This window comes from Rhipicephalus microplus, chromosome X, assembly GCF_043290135.1.
Source record: "Rhipicephalus microplus isolate Deutch F79 chromosome X, USDA_Rmic, whole genome shotgun sequence".
Taxonomy (NCBI): domain Eukaryota; kingdom Metazoa; phylum Arthropoda; class Arachnida; order Ixodida; family Ixodidae; genus Rhipicephalus; species Rhipicephalus microplus.
Window position 1 is genome coordinate 125,772,685 of NC_134710.1, and position 23,394 is coordinate 125,796,078.

General features: G+C 44.2%; 1 protein-coding gene and 1 long non-coding RNA gene across 3 annotated transcripts in view; one reads left to right on the plus strand and one right to left on the minus strand.

Moving 5' to 3' along the window:
• LOC142775735 (uncharacterized) overlaps positions 1–14,102 on the minus strand; it is a 62,080-nt gene extending 47,978 nt beyond the window's left edge. Inside the window, exon 1 of one of the 2 annotated variants that reach the window (XR_012886959.1) lies at positions 13,978–14,102. The gene's annotated coding sequence lies outside the window, so the exon portion shown is untranslated. The remainder of the gene's footprint in view (positions 1–13,977) is intronic. The other variant, XM_075877606.1, reaches the window with a different exon arrangement.
• A 415-nt stretch (positions 14,103–14,517) lies between these two features.
• Positions 14,518–22,360, plus strand: LOC142775737 (uncharacterized). The gene is made up of 2 exons (XR_012886960.1): positions 14,518–17,644; positions 17,997–22,360. It is a non-coding gene; the product is annotated as an uncharacterized LOC142775737 (long non-coding RNA).
• The last annotated feature ends 1,034 nt before the right edge of the window (positions 22,361–23,394 follow it).

The following is a 23,394-nucleotide window of genomic DNA, read 5'->3' on the forward strand; positions in this document are numbered from 1 at the left end:
TAAACCAAGGACCGGAGCCGTTGAGGATTTCGCCTAGGCATAGTCGCAATGCGTCTTTCGCCGGAGCCAAGGTTCGACCACCCCCATGCCTAGGCTGGCTTCGAAATATTGCGGCACTTTCCTCAGTTTCCCCGAGGTCAACTGTAGGAGAGGAGCCTTTCTTCATGCTGCGCCGGTGTGAACGGTGTAGATAGTGATCTTTGGTCGGCACTGGGACCGTGGGGCCCGCACTGGCCGCCACTTCGCGTTCTCTGCTGCACGATTCGAGAGACGCATTAAATGGTTGCGGCTTCGCATTCGCACTGTCCGGCGGTATTCTCCCTTGGTGGACTCTCACTGCATTTAAATATTAGACAAGGTCCACTTTAATATTCACACTCATAAAACGTGTATACCACTTATTATTATGATACTAAAACACTAATCAATGCAGCACCTAGTAAAACGGTGTGAATGTGTTAAGCATGCGCGATGCACTGTGGTGCAGGCAGAGCTATCAGCATGCCATTCGCTGGCTATGTTACCGCCTATACGAAGGCGGAAGCCACAAATGAGCGCTTGCGGTGCCTTTTGCTCATTGTTTTCAAAGCACTTAAAAAAAGACTCTTAGAACTTTTCGAAATTTACCGAGTGTATGCTTCCCCTTGACCATCCCGCTTGCAGGTAAAGTGCCTTGCAGTGTGAGCTGTTTTTTTTTACTATTTTCAGCTATCTGTCTTTAACCGCATTATGTTGCGCCAGCTCGCGCAACGCACGCTAAACTCTATGTACATGGAGGCGTGGAGAGCTGGTCACGCGATCCATGCGTCTGCATGCAGTGAGCTTCCGGGAGGGTACGTATGGGCGAAGTGACGGTCATTTTTCACGCCATTTTTCGTTCTCTACCAATGATGGTATACGCCACCGATGCCAGATACTCTACAGAACGAGCTCTATAGGTATCACGTAAACAAACTTGACAATTCGTCGGCGCTTCAGTTCGCAAACGCACCACGTGAGAATAAACTCTCAGTGCAGCCGTCAGAGGCGCCTTGAAATTCTCCGGCGTAATCAGCACGCTGTGCGTCACTGCCTCACCGATTCACCCGACTCTCTCCATACACTGGGGTCTCAGGGCCATGAGTACGAACTGCGCATGTGCAGAGATTCGCGTTGCCGAAGCTACCCTTCGCCGATTGCACCGCGCAGATGTTCGTTGGATACACGTGTGGCACACGCTTTCGATAATTGCGCGGGTTACCTGTTGCCACCGTGGTATTTGCCTTCAAGTGGTGATAAGAATGTCACACGGGGTGAAATGTCTGGTCGACGTGCCTCACCTTCACATGAAGAGGCCGTACACTCTGAGCAATGGCACATTTGAGGACCTTAAACAAGCCATTGCGGTGTGCCCTCTCTTGGGAAACCTCGTCGCGCTGTCTACGTCTAGATTTCAGGTACGTGAATGTTGTCGTGTTCAGTTCCTGAGTGAACCGTAAAGTTTTTGTGTGAAAACTGCACTCTTTGGCGTTGCTATGCGGAATTTCAGCGATAAACTAGGGGATGGTGTCGCCAAGCAAACGTCGCTAGCAAACGCCATAGTTTCCGATTGCCGCAACCACGCCGCAACATACGTTAGTTGAATTCGCGCTTTGAAGAAAGGCAGCCGGTAGTTTATTGCTCATAAGTTTTGGCAGTAGAGAAGTGAATTGAACAAGTGTTTGCCAAAATCAAGGCACGTGCATCGCGCATTTTTTTTAGTTGTGTTGTACTTCTGCGACAGACCCGCTAACTGCGCCGCTCTACTTATTGTTTCAAAGACACTCTGAATCGAACCGAAAATGTTTATGTGAAAGTTGAACCCCTTGGCATTGCTGTGTGGCATTTTAGCGCGATAAACTATGTGATGGTGTTGCTAAATAAACGTCGCTAGCATTCAATTGCCGCAACGAACTTGCTTCAAATCGCGCTTCGAAGAAAGTCAGGCCGTTGTGTTTTGCTTGTATTTTACGTCAGTGGAGCGCGAGTACGTCATTGCTTGTATGTTCAAAACACGCACCTTTTCACATCATTTTTCTTTCTTGGAATGTACACTACGGAAGCACGTAGATTTTTTTTCATGCGCTGATGTTTTTTTTTTCTTCGATTTTTTTTTCGGCGGTGGCACGCCGGATGCTGCCTGTGCTTTCGAGGGCGCGCGCGGTGCTTTAGGATTAGTTCTTTCTGGCGGCTGTCTCTTCTCAAGCCGAGTGTATCTTATCTATTCTTTTCGAAAGGGTGACCGCTTGTTACTTTATCGTTGATTGCTCTGCCATGACGCGATTACACCTGTTTCTGTGCGGTGCTAAATTACACAAACGATGCCGCCGTGGTTCACTTTCCGGTTTTGGAGACTCGGAAAAACGCTAACTCTGTCTCTTTGTCGTTGAGACGAAGGATTATTACTCGTTATGTTTCTGGCAGGCACACAACCATACAGTGTCCTTCCGTGCGCTCCGGGGGGGGGGGGGTCATGAAACGTATAGAGCATCGTTGTGTCTGCGAATCGACAGTGAACGTCGTCCGTGCCTCTGAAAAACGCAATCTGTGTCAAGGCCAGCCCGCGTCGCCCGCCTGACGCGATCAACAACTCAACGGCGCCTTTCTGGCGTGCACGTGCAGTGAGTCATCTCCGCAAGCGAGCCCGTCGAGTAAACAACTGGCGCCTTCCTGTCTTGCGGGTCTGACGCAATGCCTTGCGACGTCACTCGTCCTTGGGTGCAGCCACCTGCAGCGCAGCCTCTCCAGATTTGAGGAGAAAGAAGGACGCGGCCCAGCGGCGACCTCATTGGAGGATTCGGACCTCGCGACCAGCGCCGCTTCGGGTTGGACGTTTGGGTTGGACCCGGGTTATATAAAAGAAGCCCTGCGGCGCGTCGAGAGACACCCCTTTTTGTCAAGAGACCCCTGTTTACAGCAGACCTATTTTAGAGCAGACCTATGTGTTAGAGAGGAGAGCACGGCTCTTCGAGAGTCTGTCGGCCCCAGTGCCGAATTTGTAACGCCTCTGTATATATGCTGTACATAAACCTTGTTTAAACTCACCGTCGTCTCGTCCGCTCGTCTATCAGCTTTGCGCAGAAGCAGTCGCGAGCTTTCCGGCGGAGTTCGAAGCAGTGGCGCCTTCGGGACCGTGTTGGCGTCGCCGTCTTTCGAAACAGTGGTTGCAGCGGAGAGATTCGAGGCGCCCTTCGTAACGTCGTCGGAGGCGCGCGTCGCAACAGTGGTTGGCAGCTGTGGGATCGGCCGGCGTCAGCGACATCGATGCGGTGAGTGCCTGATGTTTTCCACTCAGTTAACCAGACTACTCTAGCTCAGGTTGTAGTAGTTTAGAGAAGGGCTGTGTGAAGCATTGAAGTGAGCTTTGATCGTTTCAAGCAAAGTTGAAGTGCTTTGAAACCAAAGTTAATGCGGAGGGGGTAAACACGGGAGTGTGAAAAATTGCTTGCGCGTCTTGCTAGTTGACTTATAGTGGGTACGGCAAGTAAATTGTTAACAGGGGCAAACAGCAAGAGGCTAGTGTGAACGATGGAGAACCTTAAAGTGAAGGAACTCATCGAAATTTGCGAGGAACTCGGCATTACTTTGGGCCGTGCGAAACGAAAGCAAGCGATCCTTGAGATCATGAGAGATGGAGTTTCGGCTGAGGAAGTCGATGAGGCTTGGGTGGATATCAAAGCACGCCGCGAACAGGCTGAAAGGCGAGCAGCTCGCGAAAGTGAAGAAGCTGAAAGGCGAGAAGCTCGCGAACGTGAAGAAGCTGAAAGGCGAGAAGCTCGCGAACGTGAAGAAGCTGAAAGGCGAGAAGCTCGCAAAGAAGCTGAAAGGCGAGAAGCTCGCGAACGGGAAGAAGCTGAAAGGCGCGAGCGTCGCGAGCGCGAGGAGGCCGAAAGACAGGAGCGCCTCGAGTTGAAACGAATAGAATTGGCAATCCTACAGTGTTCGCAGGCGCCTAGCGTAGCTTCTCCGACGATTCAGGTCAGTGGTTTTAGAATTCGGGACCAACTGCCACCGTTCGTAGTAGGCGAAGACATGGCGAAGTATCTCGTCAAGTTTGAACACGTGTGTGAGCGAAACGCTTTGGAGCAGTCTCTTCGGGCGCAGAACCTGTTAGCTCTTCTTCGCGGCGAAGTGTCCGACGCGATAACTTGCTTGTCGAGGGAAGCGTTTGAGAGCTATGACCAGGTTAAGGAAGTGCTCTTGAGACGTTATAAGTTGTCACCCGAGGCTTTCAGGCAAAGGTTCCGGTATGCTAAAAAGGGGAAAGAGTCACACGTTGACTTCGCGTTTCGTCTTAAAGCCGATTTAATTGAATGGCTCAAGGGCGAAGGTGTTTATGACGACCGCGATAAAGTGGTGGAATGCGTTGCATTGGAGCAATTCTACCGCTGCATCGAGGAGGATGTCAAACTTTGGCTGCAGGACAAACTTGGTGAAGTACAGCTAAACAAGGCAGCAGAGCTAGCTGAGGAGTATTATACTCTCCGAAAGTTGCATAGCAGGGCAGTGCGCGTTGAAAAGGATGAAAAGAAAGGGGGCTTTTCAAGGAAACCTGATCAACGGAAACCCGCTCCGCACCGTAATTTCAAGAAGGACCCGTCTCTTACGAAGGACACTGTGGGGGGAGGGCAAACGGATTCGGAGAAATCGAGTGAGGTTCCTAAACAACGCACTGATACCACACGGGCGTTTGAATCACGGAAGCCGCTAATCTGCTACAACTGCAAAAAGAAAGGGCACATCGCGATAAACTGTAAGCAAAAGTTTGCGACTATCCGAGAATCGGAAAACAAACGGAAGCCGCTAATCTGCTACAACTGCAAAAAGGAAGGGCACATCGCGATAAACTGTAACCAAAAGTTTGCTTTTGCAACAATCCGAGAATCGGAAAAGAACATGCGGTTGTTGGAGCCGTATATCCAAGAAATTAGTCTGAATGGGAAAAAGTGTCGAGTACTTCATGACTCAGCGGCAACCATGGATGTTGTTCATCCTTCATTGGTGTCTCCGAATGACTTTACAGGAGAATGCGCGTGGATCAGGCAAGTCGCCGAGGAGCAGAGTGCTTGTTTACCAATCGCCACGGTTGTCATTGAAGGCCCGTTCGGTAAGCTTCGCACCGAAGCGGCTGTGCCTGCCGCGCTTCCCAAACTTTTTCCTTATCTTTTCTCTAACAACTCAGAGCAGCTTCTCAAAGAACAGGGTAAATCGTTCTTCCCTAAGTTAGCGTACATGGCCCTCACGCGATCGCAAGGGCGGAAGCTTTCGCAGAAGCTTGATCTTGTTCAATGCGGTGAACTCTCAAGTGACCTTGTCGGCGGGTCGACGGAACCTCAGAGAGGAAATTTTCCGCATGAGTCATGTGAGCAGTCACGCTAGCGGCCCGTCGCCGAAGCGACCAGCGCGGTTTCCGTAGCAAGGGGAGACGACATGGCGCCATTGAATCAGAGCGAGAGGGCTGCAACGCTGTCGCCTGTAGCGGAAAGTTGGAGGGAGCTGTCGAGGGTTGATCGAGAAACGCTCATTCAAGAGCAGCGTGAGGACCTCTTGATTAAAGCGCTAGAGGAAAGTCACAGGAAAGCTTCACAAATGTTGTCGAAGGAGTACTACGACAAATCGGCGAAGAAGCGTGCTTTTGAAGTAGGAAGTCAGGTAATGCTGCTGCAGCCGTTCAAAAGGAACAAGCTTGAGATTCATTGGGAAGGGCCCGCCAAAGTAATATCTAAGCTTTCCGACACGAATTATGAAGTGAAATTAGGAAGGCGGCCGAACAAAATTTACCACAGTAACTTTAAAGCAGTCGTAAATCTGCTATTGAATGCTTCAGAGGAAGAGGGAGACGAAATTTTGAGTTCTAGTGATGTAATCGAAAGGGGATTGGAGGTAATCTTGGAGCAGTTGAACCTAGAGCCTAGGTTAAGTGAAGTCCAGGAGGAGGACCTGAAAAGGATTGTTTCCGAGTTTGGATACGTGTTTTCGGACCGCCCCGGTAACACGAGGGTGATCGAACACGATGTCAAGGTAACTTGTGAGGAGCCAATCCCTAGCAAGCCGTATCGTTGTTCCCCTCTGCAACGTCGCAAGTATGAGCCGCTCTTGGTACCGCATAGGTATCGTCGCCTGAAAGTGGCTGGTTACTGAGAGGGAGCGTGATACTCCGACAGCGCAACTTTGACGTTCGAAAAAAAAGGGAAAGCTAAACGCTAATGCAGGCGCATTGAGCAGTGCGTTGTAGCTAGTACCCCCTCAACCTTTCGGTTTCTCGCTGGCTATTCGGGGCAAAATTTTGACCTCATCATGACATTAGCTGAGCGCTCTCGTCCAGAGTGAGCTCAAGGAGCCAAGTTTATGTTGTATTCTAATTCGTTACGATGTTGTACGTGTAAAAAAATGAGTTCTCATTTAAGAGTCTTGTGTCCCACATGTGCCTCTTGATGTAGAGCGAACGAATTTACGATAGACACATAGCTAGGTATATGTTGTACTATACTTTGTCCGGTGTTCTGTCGGGTGACCGTGGGCACTTGCTTGTGTCGTGTGTTGTCTGTTGCCGATCCGTTCTTGACAAGTTGCAGAACCATCGACAAGTGCTGAAACCAAGGATCTTTAGAGACGAGCGAAGCTGGTCAACAAGTTGTGGCGACAAGCCAGTGGAGCTGAGATCCGTTCTCAAGAATGGGATGTGTTCCCTGAACGGAGTCTGGAGCTGCATTCTCCCCATGGCCCTGGAGGCGAACCTGGAGGGACCTGGCGAACGAGCGCGCCTGTCATCCGAGCCACGTGGAAGCAGCTCTTCGGCGCATTGTCTGGCGGCGGGGGTGCTGTTATGCCTGGATCAACAACTCAACGGCGCCTTTCTGGCGTGCACGTGCAGTGAGTCATCTCCGCAAGCGAGCCCGTCGAGTAAACAACTGGCGCCTTCCTGTCTGGCGGGTCTGACGCAATGCCTTGCGATGTCACTCGTCCTTGGGTGCAGCCACCTGCAGCGCAGCCTCTTCAGATTTGAGGAGAAAGAAGGACGCGGCCCAGCGGCGACCTCATTCGAGGATTCGGACCTCGCGACCAGCGGCGCTTCGGGTTGGACGTTTGGGTTGGACCCGGGGCATATAAAAGAAGCCCTGCGGCGCGTCGAGAAAGACCCCTTTTTGTCAACAGACCCCTTTTTACGGCAGACCACTTTAGAGCAGACCTATGTGTTAGAGAGGAGAGCTCGGCTCTTCGAGAGTCTGTCGGCCCCAGTGCCGAATTTGTAACGCCTCTGTATATATGCTGTACATAAACCTTGTTTAAACTCACCGTCGTCTCGTCCGCTCGTCTATCAGTTGTGCGCAGAAGCAGTCGCGAGCTGAGAAACCTACGCTCCCAAACGGCAGGTGACCTTTCCGGTGGAGTTCGAAGCAGTGGCGCCTTTGGGACCATGTTGGCGTCGCCGTCTTTCGAAACAGTGGTTGCAGCGGAGAGATTCGAGGCGCCCTTCGTAACGTCGTCGGAGGCGCGCGTCGCAACAGCATGAAAACGTTGAATGGAGCACCGTTTGGTTATTCGAAAGTTTCAAGTGTTCACTCCCTGACACTATGTGGTGTTTCTTTTTTATATATATTCTGATGATTTTGCCAAAGTGCATTTGTACTAAACAGCGTGTGTGCTGACACACTTGTTGACAAAGCGGGAAGCAAATTGTTAGCAAATGTTATCACATAGGTCATGGACGTGAACTTCAATGAGTACATCGACCTTGGTCCTGGTGACGATATACCACACATGGCAAAGATCAAACTGCTACCTTCTAGTCTCACACCTTTGGATGGTTCATCAGCATCCACATGCGAAATTCAGTATCCTGAAGAGCAGGTAATCGAAGTTTTCACTTTGCTGACGATAAATGACAGCTACATTTTTTTTTCGTGTACCCTACACCACCTACTGTAAAATATTGTGCATCCCATATAATGTGCTTCCACGTGTTATAGGTGCCTGAGAAGAGCAGCTTTTTTGACCTTACTGAACTGTAAGAGAATCGCTTTTCAAATACCTATTTTCTGTGTACTTTCGGAGTACCTAGAAAGTGTGAATCATCGTTTGAAAGTGTGAATGATCAAATTTATTTGTTGCATTTGCCCTTTTTAAAATGTGAGATGAATGGGTTGAAGATTTTTTGTTTTATGGCTAATTTATTACTTGCATCTGTACATGACATCGAACCACACTTATAGTACATTATTTCGTCTGTTTTTATGTGTGACTTCAAATTTCAAGAGGTTCAGACAGCCGTAATGGGGGGGGGGGGGTATGAACTCGCTCATCTAGTCACTACGGTGAGTGTATAGTGATAACAAAACAAAATTTATCCCTACAGCAGGACATACATTATACAGTAGACTTTCTTTAAGACGAACTACAAGAGATTGCGGTCGTTTGTTTGTCTTATGACAAATTCTGCTTATCAGAATCCCCTCCCTGCAAATGTGTTAATGTGCCAAGCAGATTGAAATATTCCTTCTAGGAAAACGTGCTAGAAACGGGCATGCAAACATGGACACAAGAAGAAAGTCGACACACCCACGAACGCCGATCAGCTTTATCATAAACATTTCAATGTGTTGCTTGAAAACATTGAAAGCAGTAGGATTACAATGTGCATGAAACGACTAGAAAAAGCATTTGTTTGGCTCGATTTGATGAAATATATGCCTCCAAGTACCATATGTTCGTGAATTTAATGCATAGAACACATTCCATGTAATGTTCCCGACTGCCATTGATTGGCCATTGTGTGAAGATGATGACCATGCTTGTGACCCATTCGACGGGAGTACTGCCATTGCTAACATGGTCTAGTGCACTGGCAGTTTTTGTGCTCGTTGTCGCTTTTGCTTTTTTTTTCACTTCCCTTGTGTTCGCCCCTACAGACCACAGCACATGGGCCCTAAGCTCTTGTGTTTTCTTTTGTTCTCCTTCAAACTCCAGCTAAGGGGTGGGGGAACACAAAAGGACCCAATCCACTTATGTCTTTATTCCTTTCTTTGGGGACAGCTGGGGACTCCCTGCTGACCTTCACTCCCTATTGTTTCTTTTAAGCTTATCTTGAGCCCTTGGCATTTCTGCTCCAGGAATTGTATTTTTTTCTTGCCTTTTACATGGGCTTTGGCAGAAAGGTGCAATGGTACCCTCCCCCACTCAAGCTGTGCCAGTTACGCCCCCCCGTTCAAAACACCCATATGACCACCCTTTCCCCAGTGGCAGTGTACCCCCAGGATTGCACCCTCTCAAAACAAAACCCTGGTGATGCCCGTGGCTCCTTGCCACCTTATGTTTGCTTCAGTAGGCTACTACCATTGACTCGCCCCTCTGCAACATAAACTATTATTTATGCTAAAAAACGGGTGCTTCATTTGTGGTTGAGGTTATTGGAGGGACATTTTCCAGCAGCAATTTATGACGTAACATTGCCATAACTTATCTTAACTGCAAGCAACCATGTTATCACTATATAGGTCCTCTTGTGCGGATGATCACGGCTCCTCATTTGTTCTACCAAGCTTTGGAGCTGTGCATAACATCATTACCTGTGGAGAACCTATCACGTCATCTTTGCAGCGAAAAATTGTGGATGTCCTGTTTGTAGAAATGCTGAAGTTCACAATGTAAGGCAATTTTTATCCTAGTTTTTTCATCCCGTCGCTTTTACTCAGACTTTCCCTAATGTCACTTTTGACATTTGTTTAAGCTGGTGCATATCCATTGCAAGCATCTACTGCACCTTCCTTCGTCTCCTGTTTAGCGCTGTTTTTTTTTAGAGCGCAGCTCCTATGCACCTATTCCTGCGTTAAGCGGTGTCGCCATTGGTGGTGGAAGCGAAACAGTGAAAAAAAATAAAATTAGAAAAAAATTATTGAAAGGAAATGTGACCCATGCCCTCTGCTTGCCATTCAAGTATTTATTTTATTTATTTATACATGTACCTACATCGCCCTTACGGGCATTATTGTAGGGGGGAGAACAAGCAAAAGAATACAGTACAGTCGATATACCGAAAAAGATGGTTGCGGATAAAAGGCTGTATCGTTTGAAAGAACATAGTCATAACAAAGTGAAACAACACTGTCATAAATAAGGCATCAAATTGCAAATACAAAGCAAAACGTTGAAAGAGAAGAGTGCTATTGGTAACATAGGGCAATAAAAACAAAAAAAATAATTAGTACGGAACGTATCAGAAATACAGTAATGATTAGTTCAACAAAAAATTGTGCAAATTTTTAACAAAAGATAAGGGAGGCGCAGAGACAATTTCCTCTGGCAAGCCGTTCCACTCATGCGTGGTTCTTGGAAAAAAAGCGTATTTGAATGCGTTGATCCTGGAAGTGTATTCACGCAGTTTTAAAGAATGGTCAGTACGGGGTGACACATAGGTAGGTGGCTTTATATACTGATCCTTGTCGATGCCTGTTTTGTTCATGATTATGCTGTAAAATAGGGACAGTCGTAGGTACTTTCGCCGGTCAGCTAACAGAGGCCATTGCAATCCTGAACGAATGTCAGCTGATCTTATGGTAAAGTTATAATTGCTTGCCACAAAGCGTGCTGCGCGTGCCTGTACACGCTCCAGGGCTTCTATATTTGATTTTGTTGAGGGGTCCCAGGCACTGCAGGCATATTCTAATATGGGACGCACATTGGATATGTATAGTGTTTCTTTCAACTTAGTTGGTGCCTGTCTGAAATTGCGCCTCAAAAAATTTAGCACTCGACTAGCCTTTAATGTTAAGTAATTAATATGAGCGTTCCAAGATAGGTTGGCAGAAAAAATGACCCCTAGATATTTATATTCTGTTTCAACCGGCAAGGTAGCCCCGGCCATGACGTAATTTGAAATCCGAGGCTGTTTTTTGTTCGTAAACCTCACCAATTTACACTTCGACAGATTTAGTGTCATTCTCCATGAATCACACCAAGAAACTATGGAGTTCAAGTCATTCTGCAATTGAACGGTGTCCGCTTCAGAGGTAATGTTACTGTAAATGCAGCAATCGTCAGCATACAATCGAACACGGCTAGAGAGATTGTCGGAGATATCATTTATAAAAATAAGAAAAAGCAGGGGCCCCAAAACTGACCCTTGTGGCACTCCTGACGATACACCGACGCTTGATGAGCACACACCGTCAAGAATCACGCACTGCTGTCTTTCTGAAAGATACGCCTCAATCCACATGAGAAGGGCATTAGGTATGCCTAGACAATGAAGCTTTTGCAACAACAACACATGTGACACGGAATCGAATGGCTTCTGGAAATCCAGAAATATACAGTCAACCTGAAGGCCTGAGTTAATAGAAGCTGCAATGTCGTGCGTGAACTCGACCAGTTGTGTATCGCACGAGAAACCCGCCCTGAAACCGTGTTGCAATGGGGAAAAGAAGTTATTACTTTGAAGATGATTCATTAAGTTTGTGTAAATGATATGTTCGAGTGTCTTGCAGCATACGCTTGTCAGAGAAATGGGCCTGTAGTTACACTTTTTTGTTTTATCTCCGCTTTTATATACTGGGGTTACGTTGGCATTTTTCCAATCAGCCGGTAAAACGCATTGTTCAAGCGACGTTTTGTACATGAGAGTTAAAAAAGGGGCGATAGACACTGCGCAGTTTTTCAAGACGAAGTTGGATATGCAGTCAGGACCAGGAGCAGAGTGAACATTTATTTTTTCCAACAAGAGCACGACACCGCGTTCGGCAATTTCTATGTCGTTCATTTGCGGGAGCGAGCCATCATTCTGGCATAGACTACATGTGTTAACTGGATGCGAGAACACAGACTGAAAGTATGTATTGAAACCCTGAGCTTTGGCTTCCGTGTTAGATTCGTAATTTATCCCGTCCATGATGTCAGGAATAGTGGGTCTAGAATTACTTTTATTTTTCACGTATTTCCACACTTCCTTGGGGTTGGTTTTAAGTTTCTCGCCTAGATCACAAAGGTACATTTCTTGTGCTCTGCGCATAGCTTTTGTCACCACTTTGCCTATCTCTTTCATTTTTGAAAGCAACGCAGGATCAGGCACTTGGCAATACTTTCGATACAATCGATTCTTCTATTTATCTTTGATCGGAGTTCCCTACTGAGCCATGGTTTATCATTGCGTCGCCTGGCCGAAATGATACACGAAGGAATGAAAGTTTGGGTCAAGGACATTATCTTTGTTTTGAAGAAATTCCACTGCGCATTCATGTCTAACGATGAACTATGCGATTGGAACTCAGGAAAAAATGCATCCAGTTCACGCGACAGTGATGGGTAGTCACCTTTTTCATATGAGAACACTTTGCGGGGTGCCTGAGCGCGGCGGTTTTTAGCACTACAAGACATTTTAGTGACAACAACTTCATGGTCGCTGATACCAGGGACTGTGACAACAGAGGATACAAGAGCCGGTTCACTGCACAAAAATAAATCAAGAATGTTTGCACTGTCCCCACCAATTCTTGTTGGCGTTTCGACAAATTGAAATAATGAGTGGGCATTAATCATCTCCCTAAAGGTAGTATACAGGAAAGACGTTGTGTTTAACACGGGTTTAAAGGACTTCCATTCTACATCCGGGAAGTTGAAATCGCCTCCGAGAATTACGTGCGTTGTTTGCAAACTTAATAAAACGTTGCTCAACTGAAAGAGAGGATGGGCAGTTTTTATACCGGGCGGCCTATAAAATGAGCCAATGGCAACAGAAGAACCGTTTTGTAGCAAAATTTTACACCAGACAGTTTCGCATGAGTCGGCTTCGATGCTTATAGAATTGCTAGCTATGCTATCTTGAATGAGAACGAATACACCACCACCATGGCAATTACGGTCTTTCCTATATACGGTATAGCCAGACGGAAACATTTCGCTGTCGCTAATTGTGTTGTCGAGCCATGATTCCGTACCAATGACTAAGTGCGGATTTGTTGATTCTATCAAGGAACTGAACTCTATAGTTTTATTTTTGAGGCTTCTGCAATTTACTACAATACATACGAGATCGTGTTTGCCGGATGGCTTCTTTTTACGGTAAGCTGCATTCGTTAGTGGCTATCGAGTATCCCTGGTCACGGTGTCGGTTTCAGCATTATATACGAAGGTTTGGTTGCCTATTTTCATTTTATTAAAATGCAACTTGTATTCTGCTTTACGGTCTTTGGCGAACTGAATCAGTTTCTTTCTTGCCTGTCGAACTTTACTGGAATAGTCCTCACTCAACGCGAACTCAGTTCCTTTCAGCTTTGAGGCAACAGCAAGCACACGTTCTTTGTCTTTAAATGACAAAAACCTCAGAATTATGGGCCTTGCCTTTACCGCTGTGTAGCGTCCTAGCCTGTGAGCTCTTTCAATGGCAGCAGTGCTGATTGCCACGTTCAGTTTTTCGGAGCAAAAGGCAATCACTCGAGCCTCTGACTGAGCCCACGTTTCATTTACAGTATCTGGAAGGCCATAAACTATCAAATTGTTTCTTCTAGATCTGCCATCTAGGTCCTCATACGAGTCCCGTAATTTGGCGCAGGTATCAGCAAGATCTTCATTTTGAGCGAGTAGTTGCGTTACGTCATCCCGTAAAGGGGACACGTTATCTTCCACGAGCTTGACCTTTTCTGCCAGTTGCGATAGCTTTTGTTCGAGTGCTTGTTGGTCGGCTCGAATGGAACGAATTTCCGAAAGAATTTCAGTCTGTTGCTGTTGCATTGACGGTAGTGTCATGATGACATCAAACATTTCTTTTTCTTGTTGGGATGTCAGAGGGCCCGGGTTTTGTTCTACATCCCCAGACAGAAGCAGCAACATTCGAGCAACACGCATGCATGACAAAAATTTTGCACCCAGCAGGAAAACATTTTGAACAATCGTAGTCGACAGTGAGTTGGGATCTGGCACCAATTTTTTAAACGGCTTTCCGTTAACAAGGCGATAAGAATAACCAACCTGAAGAAAGACGAGCCGTGAGTGACTGACAGCCATGCCGGTGCCAGATCCCAAAGTGGGTGGTTGCAGTAGTCGCTTAAGTAGCCCTGCGCCGTCTTGTAGTGTCCCGGGTTGCCAGACGAAGTAACGGTAGCCGGACGGTGCCGACAGCGCTAGCACATCCAGCGGTGAGGAGCAATCCGACAGCAGTTGAAAAGCCGGGCAGATATCCGGGTTTGTGCCGTCATCGAAGATAGGACACGTTGTTGCTCCAGAACCAAGGAAAATTGCCAGCATCTGCGCAACCTGAAGAAAGACGAGCCGTGAGTGACTGACAGCCATGCCGGTGCCAGATCCCCTACTATGCCTCGAAGCCATGATATTTTTCTTTATTACTTTCTTTTGCACATCATACAGTAGTGATACAGAGTGTAAGCATAGCAGACAGAGGTAACAAGCAGTATGGCTTATGTAGTCATTATAATTCCTTTATATGCATATTAAGTGCCTCTAGTTTTTTGAAAAACTTTTGGAAGGGGAAGATGAAAACTTGTGATAAAAAGTCCACTAACAGGGGTTGTGTCGAGCGGAAGTTTTGACTAACAGAGTTGTCCTCCTCAAGGCTAGAACAGAACTGATTTCTTCAGCTCTAGTGTGTGTATACTTCCTACCCTCTCCTCCATCTTAGCAAAGGAGAGAAAGGGGCATAATTGAGTATGTTGGTGTGAGAAAGCAGGGGAGGGTAGATTGTCGTGACGAATAGTACGAGTGAAAAAGAACAGTTATTTTGTTAATCATAATTAAAAAAAAGGAATCTGCGGGGAGGTTAGGATATACACATGTCGCCGAGTCCCGGTCGTCTGATGTTAACAATGGCAGGTTTGAAATTCTTAGATGGAAAGCTTAACTCGCAGTGGTTTTCTTTACGTACCATGCCGAATAGATTCCAGAGCCCTGTTAAAGACGTTTATACCTACTGGCTGGGGTTTATTTAACTTGTGGATAAGGAACGACTGCATAATTTCTGTCTCTTGTGCACCGAAAGTTTCACTGAAATATGTAGAGTTTGAGATTGCCGAAGTTGTGTCCTGCTACACTAAATTGCAGTGCCACTGCTTTGGGTAACTTTTTTGCTCTCTCTCTGTGACGACTGTTTAATCTAATATTAGCAAAGCTGCCCAGTTTTACCAATATATACTGTTTATGACAATATTGTTATCTCATTATGTAGACAATGTTTTCACTAGTGCAGGTAAAACTAGATTTTATATAATAGACATAATTGCTTTTGGTGCTTTCAATTATCATGTCATCCTGAAGGCAAGTCTTGCATCTTGGACGGGAGCAGGGTGTTCTTTAGAATGAGAGTTTTAGTTTTGCATGCACTAACATGTTTTTAAAATTCCTGTTGTGGGTTCATGACCTTTTATACTTAAGGAAACGCTTTTCTAAGGTGCTCGTTACTCGCCAGTATTGGATAATGCTTGCAAAAGATACTATTTATGTTTTAAAGTGCACTTGAGTACTTGGTTATAAATGCTGGCGGCTGGTTGGTTTGTGCTATGGGGTTTTTTTGAACTAGTGTTGTTCTTCTACATGGCTTACATGCTTCGTTGTAGACTTTGTTTAGGGTGTCTTATGGGCAATTTAAACTAATGTTTTCTTTCAGTTACTTAAGTGGTGGATGTATTCACAGTCGTTGCTACAGATCCTTGTCACACGCCTCGCTTGTCTGACTATAATCTCTTCTTTGCAGTGTCGTGGATGATGACTAGTGTAATCAAGGTTGTTGGCTGTCGGTTTTCTTTAAAGCGTCATTATTAATTGTGCTGCTTCAATAGATACTGTCTTGTCTAGGAAGTTAATTTCATTTGGAGAATGGTGGTTGGTAAACTTAGCAAAAAATACGTTTAGTGCACTTATGCCATGTTCCCACAGAATAAATATGTTGTCTATGTAGTGGAGATAGGTAGAAGGCTTACAGAAAATGATTTCAGCAGTTTCGATTCTAAGTGTCTTATAAAAATGTTGGTGGGGGAAGGTCCGACTCAATGCGTGTTTCCGTAGTGCTTTGTTTGCTAGCGTTCGCATGCCTTTGTTACATGTGTCTTTGTTGAGAAACTGCGTGGAATTGTTGTCTCTGCTTATTGTGAGAGTTTTGTTACTGCTGTTATTATCAAATTCACCATCTTGGTTGATGCTTCTTCTGTCTTAGCTATGATGGACCACGTGTTCAAGCTAATACTTGTAGTATTTGAAGTATGTAGTTGCGGCTAATGACACAGTTCATTATGTTGTCTTAGGGGCGGTGTAGGTCTGAAGTCATTTCTGATTCTGTGCTTGATATTTCTACAAATTGCTGTGACGCCTGAAAAGTTAGGGTGTAGTCTGTCCCAAGCTAGCAAGATGCCAGAGTCCTGGTGAATATCGGCGTGGTGGATGACATCAATGTTTTTGTGGCCCTGTTCAATGTTCAAAACGAATTCGTCAACCTTACGTGATCCATCTGCATGAGCTAGCAATGTGTGCGATTGTGTAGTTAGGGATTGGTGTTTCTTGGTGATCCTAGGCAGAACTGTTGTAACGGTGACTTTTGCATGTGATATGCTTTTCAGGACCTCCACAGTGACTTCACCAGTGTTGTATGTACAGCCCTTAGTAACGCGGTGAATGAGGAACTGCGTTGGGTGCTGTGGTGCAGTAGCAATCAAATCTTGCATGTCATGTGTCTTGGCTCGGCTTTTAAATTTAATGTACACTGCATGTTGCCCTCCCGGAAAGTGGTGGTGTATGTACTTGTACTGACTGTCTCCAGTTAAAGCCATCTGCACTAAAGAAAGTAGAGGACACTCTGGTACTGGGTCTCTAATTTTAAAGTATGCAACAAAGTTCGTAATCACTTGGCAAAAATATTCGTGAATAAGTAGTGTATTATTGTCAGCATGTGGTACTGCAAATGATCTGAAATCCATTTACAAAAAGACCTTCTACACGAGCCATGTTGGGCAAGAAATCGCATTGCCATATGTAATACATAGCATTACAGAAGAGTAATATAGTAGCCAGTCATCACACAGTGATATTTGCCCAATGAGTGTGTTTTCACACTGACCAGTGCAAACACACTCGGCCATGCAGTGCTCAGCTATAATTTTTTATCAGCCACATGCAGCATAAACAAAGGCCACACAGTACTATACAGACGTGTAGTGGGTACTTTGGTTATCCACTAAAAAAGCTTATAATGGATAAGTGGATGCCGTTTTTCTTCGTAAAAATTGATTTACGCCACAGTCTGTACCTTGTTGAAAGCCAAAACTACAAACGTACCTGGCCTTACTCAATACCAAGCTGCACTCAGAATTTTCATTTGGCAGTACCGTTGTCGGTGAATTTTTTCCATTCCTGATGGTGTGTGCATAATGTCACGCACTGCTTTACATTACATCGATTTCCACGATGCATGAGATCTGATTTTTTAACATTACGCTATTGTTCATCTTCCTGCTTTAAACCTTGTCATGATGCCTTCTTGATCATTGTAAGTTTCCTTAACTGCATTGTGTCTTAGCATCTCCACAAATGTTTTTTGTTTTGCAGAGTGCCAACACCACAATTCTATAGCAGAGTTGCCTTCCAGCTTCTGGAAAAGTATCCAAACCTGGCAGATGTGATAGGAACTGGATATGTAAGTCTTTTTAAGATTTACAGAATACTACATGTTAATGTACAGTATACACTATTTTGGTATTCGGCAAGTATTATATTCCCATTTCATCACCTTAGATTTTTGTTTCTATTTGTATTACCTGTGCCATGCACATATGGGTCTTTAAACACCACTGCTATTATAGGGCTTTGGGCATAAGTAGTTAATGTAGGAATTAAAGACGTACAAAATTTACCAAAGCTAAATTAATATTGGTGACATTTTGGATACTGCAGTCATAAAAGTGTACAAGATGACAGTCCTCTTAGCCTTAGTAGGTAGAGAGCAATAATTCCTAAGACCTAGTAAAGTTTTATGCTTTCTACCCTAGGATTCATGGAAGATAGCACTCAGAAACAAATTCAAGAATGCAAGGAGGCATATGACAGCAGATGAGCGCCTAAAGGAGAATAGAGAAAAGTTTGGCCCAAACAAGGCATCTACAAGAAAATCGGATGACAAGCTCCGAAGGAACAAGAAGGCAAAAAAAATGGTAAAATGGTGTTCCCCATAAGGCATGTGCCCTTTGCACTTTATTCATAGGATATGAAAGTAACTAACATTTGGTGCGAAACCAGCACAAGGATTAACAAAGAAAGATATGTGTACTAATTTCAAACAACATACTTTATTACACCCAAAGAATAAATTTATACAAAGGTTATGCATACACGCTGCACCAAAATGCCATGGGCTGAGATATACATCTTTTTTTTTTTAATGCACAAGTGACTGGTAACTGACTCTTCTCCACTTACAGGTATATCAATTCTCTCTGTTAAAGATGGAAGCCTAGTGCATGCACATCTGTTTATCTGTTTGCCTATTTTAGCTGCTTATATTATCGATCTTGATAGTTCAGTTCCTTCAGTTTAGTTTGTGAAACCTTTCTATTCTGAAGGGCTCACAATTACGGGATGTAAAAATTAACTCCAGTCATCCATTGTTTTTGTTCGAAATTCTCTTTCACTGTGTTGTAGAGCCCAGGAGTGTGAATCCTTTCAGCATAGAAAGATTTTGTCATCATATATGAACAAATCATAGGATAACAAAAGCTCCAAGGAGGGCCAAGGTAGTAAGTGCGTAATTAGTTCATTACTGTTCTTTTTATTTCGTATCAGTATTAGAGGAAACGACCTACTGTATTTACTCACGTAATGAACCCAATCACATAATGAAATTATGCACTATCCACCTTGGTCCTTACGTAAAAAAAATTTGTGTTTTTATTTTATTTTGGTGTGAGGGTCAGTGCTGCTGATGATCGTAAAAATGTTAAATTCAGCCAATACATCGCAAAATAATGAAGCAATAAAAGTCAACGCCTAGTTTCGCAGCCGTGCTAAACAGTTGTGAGCAGGGCGAACATGGACGACATTAATCAAAATTTAAATGTCGCGTTTTTTTTTTGCAGCAGAGCATCACCTGTCGAATGCAGGAGAAAGCTCTTTGCTTATGGCGCCCCGCATGCATGGCGGCAAGAGAACAAAGCGAAAAATAAACTCATGTCTTTCGAGATGGTGGGTGTGTGGCAAAAAAACACACTATGCCCCGCCATCTAAGAGGCCATGCAAACTTCCCAACGCGCCATCGGTGCTTCACACGAAACATTTGTGTGTCGCCACATTTGTGTGCCGCCATCCGGCGCTGTGTTCTTGATATCCGGTTTGGCGTAATAAACTTAGTTGGGGACACCTACTACCAATCCCGGCTGCGGCGACGGCATTTCCAAAGGAGGCGGAAATGTTGTAGGCCCGTGTGCTCAGATTTGGATGCACGTTAAAGAACCCCAGGTGGTCGAAATTTCCGGAGCCCTCCACTACGGCGTCTCTCATAATCATATGGTGGTTTTGGAACGTTAAACCCCACATATCAATCGGGGACACCTACTGCACAAGGCGCATTCAGTCGGTACGCTAGCCACATGGCTGGTTTCAAACTTAAGATTGGTGGAGCATGCGCTGGAGCATAGGAACCAGGCGGCTGGACTGTGCACGTTGGTTACGGGAGAGAACAAGAGCTTTGGGCTACAAAAACCCAAAACAAGCAAAGCTGGCATGCGAAATTTTCGCCGTTATAACTCCCGTGGCTTTTTTTCTCCCGCGGAATAACCCTCCCCCCCTCATTTTGCATTAGCTTTTGTGAAAAAAAGTGTGTTCATTACGGAAGTAAATATGATGTGTCTGCACATCATGTCTTGTTGCAGCGCCTCTGTTCATAGTCACTGTAAACTGGCCTTCTTCAGGCACACTTGAATCTTCTTTTTCAGACATGTTGTGACAGTTGCAGCGCTTGAGATTTTGGTGCACAATCTGAGAAACCCAGCAGCTACGAACTGTCTCTTTGTACAAGAAGTAAGTAAATTATTAAGCCAGTTTTAATATTGGAGGGATATGAAGCTGTTGTGCATACCTAATTGAGTAATTTGCACGATCAAATTCGCATAATGGCATAGGTTGCTTATGCACCATAAAAACCTAACCGAACAATCATATGAACTAATCTAACCTTCAAATATTGGATGTAATTTTGACAGTAGACATAACTTGAACAGATGCTGTGTTCATCTTATGCCACTGAACTAATTGCATAGAGTTGAATTATATTTCATTAGTAACTTCTCCACGTTTTTGTGTGTAAAAAATACTTCACTGCTAGATCTTACATGACCATTCTTAAATTTGATGGTGCGGCAAGTTAAAATGAATGTCTGTGCTTTGACATGTGTAACATTTTTTCACGAAATGACTAATGACCCAATCCCTTGGTAACAGGGTAGCATGCCTATGTTAATGTTGCAAGCTGTATAGACTTATGCTAAAGACAGTGCCCATACATCGAAAACGGGCAAGGAGCTTTGCCGACAATTGATTGATTGATTGATATGTGGGGTTTAACGTCCCAAAACCACTATATGATTATGAGAGACGCCGTAGTGGAGGGCTCCGGAAATTTAGACCACCTGGGGTTCTTTAACGTGCACCCAAATCTGAGCACACGGGCCTACAACATTTCCGGCTTTGCCGACAAGCATTATGTCAATGAACCTTTTTTTTTCAGCTCTATCTCAGTGATTATGTTGCATTCTGCACTTTTCATGCTCATAAACTGTGCGATTGTTTTCTCGTGTGTAATTATTATGAGGTAGAAGTTTAGTGGAAGATCAATATTCAAAAAGCTAATTTCTTGAAACCTGAAGTGTCTTTACAGATAATGCTCTGACAAGAGGACTTTTCATTTTCAAGGCTACCCTTCGTCAAGGCTGAAAGCTTTGAGGAAGACAGGTCACTGTGCATAACTCTATTTCATCATGCTTTATATCACCGTACACGAACTCTCATGCCACGAAAAACAAAAAACTGAATACTTCGGTGAAATTGTACTTGTTTCAAACAAGCTAGTTATTAATATTTCTCCCTAGTTATCTAGAGAAGCACAAACTGCTAGACAAGTTGGTAATTCATCTTCACTGAGGTGCATGAAAGATTGAGGTACAAAAGGAAGACACCTCGACATAGCGCAGATGTACGTTTTGCGCATCTCAGTTAGGGAATATGGTAGAAAAAGTAGTTTGTCAGTTTTAATGTAACATTTTTAAAGTGTAAAAACAGCAAACTCGAAATTTTGGAAAGTTCACCATATATCATACTTCCTTAAGACTATATTATCTATTGGGCATGTTAAGAGCATTTATATTTGGATTTGATATGGTACAGAAACTGTTATGTAAAGACTGATGTCGTTGAAGTTTGTGTAGTACTTTCCAGACAATTATTTGCTATTTTTTTATCACGCAGGGGAAGAGTGTTCTGATAACACCCTGTATACTCTACGACGGGACGGATCTACCTTACGCAAAAGGCCTCTCGCTTCATGTAGGCAAAGAACTTATGTTCCCAGTGTCAAATGGTGAATAAGGAGTCCTTGCCTTGATGTCTTCTCATTGGCTGCTTAATATAGAGTATGCCCGGAAGGCATACAACGTTCTGGTGGCAATGGAGTGGCTGCTACTCGGTCAAAGATTGATCTTGCCAAGAGCATCTGTTATTAAGCTGCTCAACATTTTCAAAAAGGCTACGAAATAGGCCTTGGCTCACAGGGACAAAATATGTAGGGACATAATGACCCTTAATGACTATCACAAGAAACTCAAGTTGAACTGAAGCACCAGTATCACTAGAAAAATCCTTTTTGTATATTGAAAAATCAAATTTGTAATTGCATAATGAAAATATTACTTTTATTAAAAAGTCAATTTTAATGCATGTAGTAAATATGACAACATAGTTTATACTAAAGGTAATACTTTCATCATGTAATATGTGGTTATTTGTTTTTTAATATACAGAAAAAGATTAGTGTAGTGATACTGCCACTTTGTTTCACTTAATTTTTTGCTCCAGTTTCTTGTGACATTTTATTACAAATCATTTTTTCCTGCGGATTTCATTATGTTGTCGCAGATCATTCTACTTTGGAAGTTTTGACTCAGTGTTTTGTGACTTTTTTGCAGCATTTGTAGCAACTTGAATCCTTTACTGTTTTTATTTTATGTAACCTTACTAGTCAGTAAGATCAGTGTATCGACCATTGTTTCAACTTTAATGTTAGTTTTATGACAAGCTTGAGTTCTATGACAAGTTTTTATTTTGTAACAATTTCTTTTAAACAAATAAATACTCATATTTCATTCAATTACTAGTGATTGTGTTTTTGCTTGGAAAGGGATAATCCTTCAAATTTGAGCACACCTATGTCCTTAGCGTGTCGCACGAGTTGTCACGGAGAATCACTGCTCGTTTATTGGCTACAGCTGATGGATTGCAACGCTGAGAAAGTCTACTATACATAGCCACACTGGTGCGTGCACGGCTGCAATTTTGGAAACTTTTTATGAATCCATTTTTATCAAGAGATTAAACATTTCTGTAGTAAGTCCTTAACAAGAGAACTTTTTTAGGGTGCACCTGAAGCAATCGAATCACGTTGAAGTCTGTAGTGCTCCAAGGAGGCTGGCTGGGAAGTAGCATATGTACTTCCCCCTTTTACAGCCACCTTTTCAAAGGTGTCTTGGGGTATTACACCTTGCCTGAACGGGTGCAATTTATTGTAACACCCATAGCTTAGGCGTGTTCACGAACACCTAATTAAGTAGGGTGTAATCTTTCTTGCACCCTTGATTCTAAGGAGTGTTTTAAGCACCTTACGTTTTAGTGTTTTTAAACACCTTAAAAAGATGTTGCCCATGGGACAAAAAATACACCTTTAAGGATGTAAAAAGTTTTAAAGTGCGCTCAAAAATGTTTACTCGTAAGGGTGTATTTCTGTCCCATGGGCAACAATCTTTAGGGTGTATAGGGTGTTTAGAAACACCCTGAAACCGTAGGTTGTAAAGAAACGTTACACCCTACTTTAATAGGTGTTTATGAACACCCCTAAACTATGGGTGTTGGATGATGCTAGACCCATGTGAATAGGGTGTCTCTAAAAACCCCCTTGAAACGATGGCAGTTATATGGACAAGCATACTTGTCCATATAAGCGCAATTAACGGGACAACACAAGCAGAGACACAGCAGGTGACTAGTCTTGTGTGCTGAGAGCCATTCATGTAGCATTTCATCCTATCAAATATACATCACCAACTGGCCCAAGCCTCATTTGTTCTCAGGGTGAAGCATATATGAACCTTCTCTGGGGTTGACAGGGAAGAAGGAAGATGCTGGTGT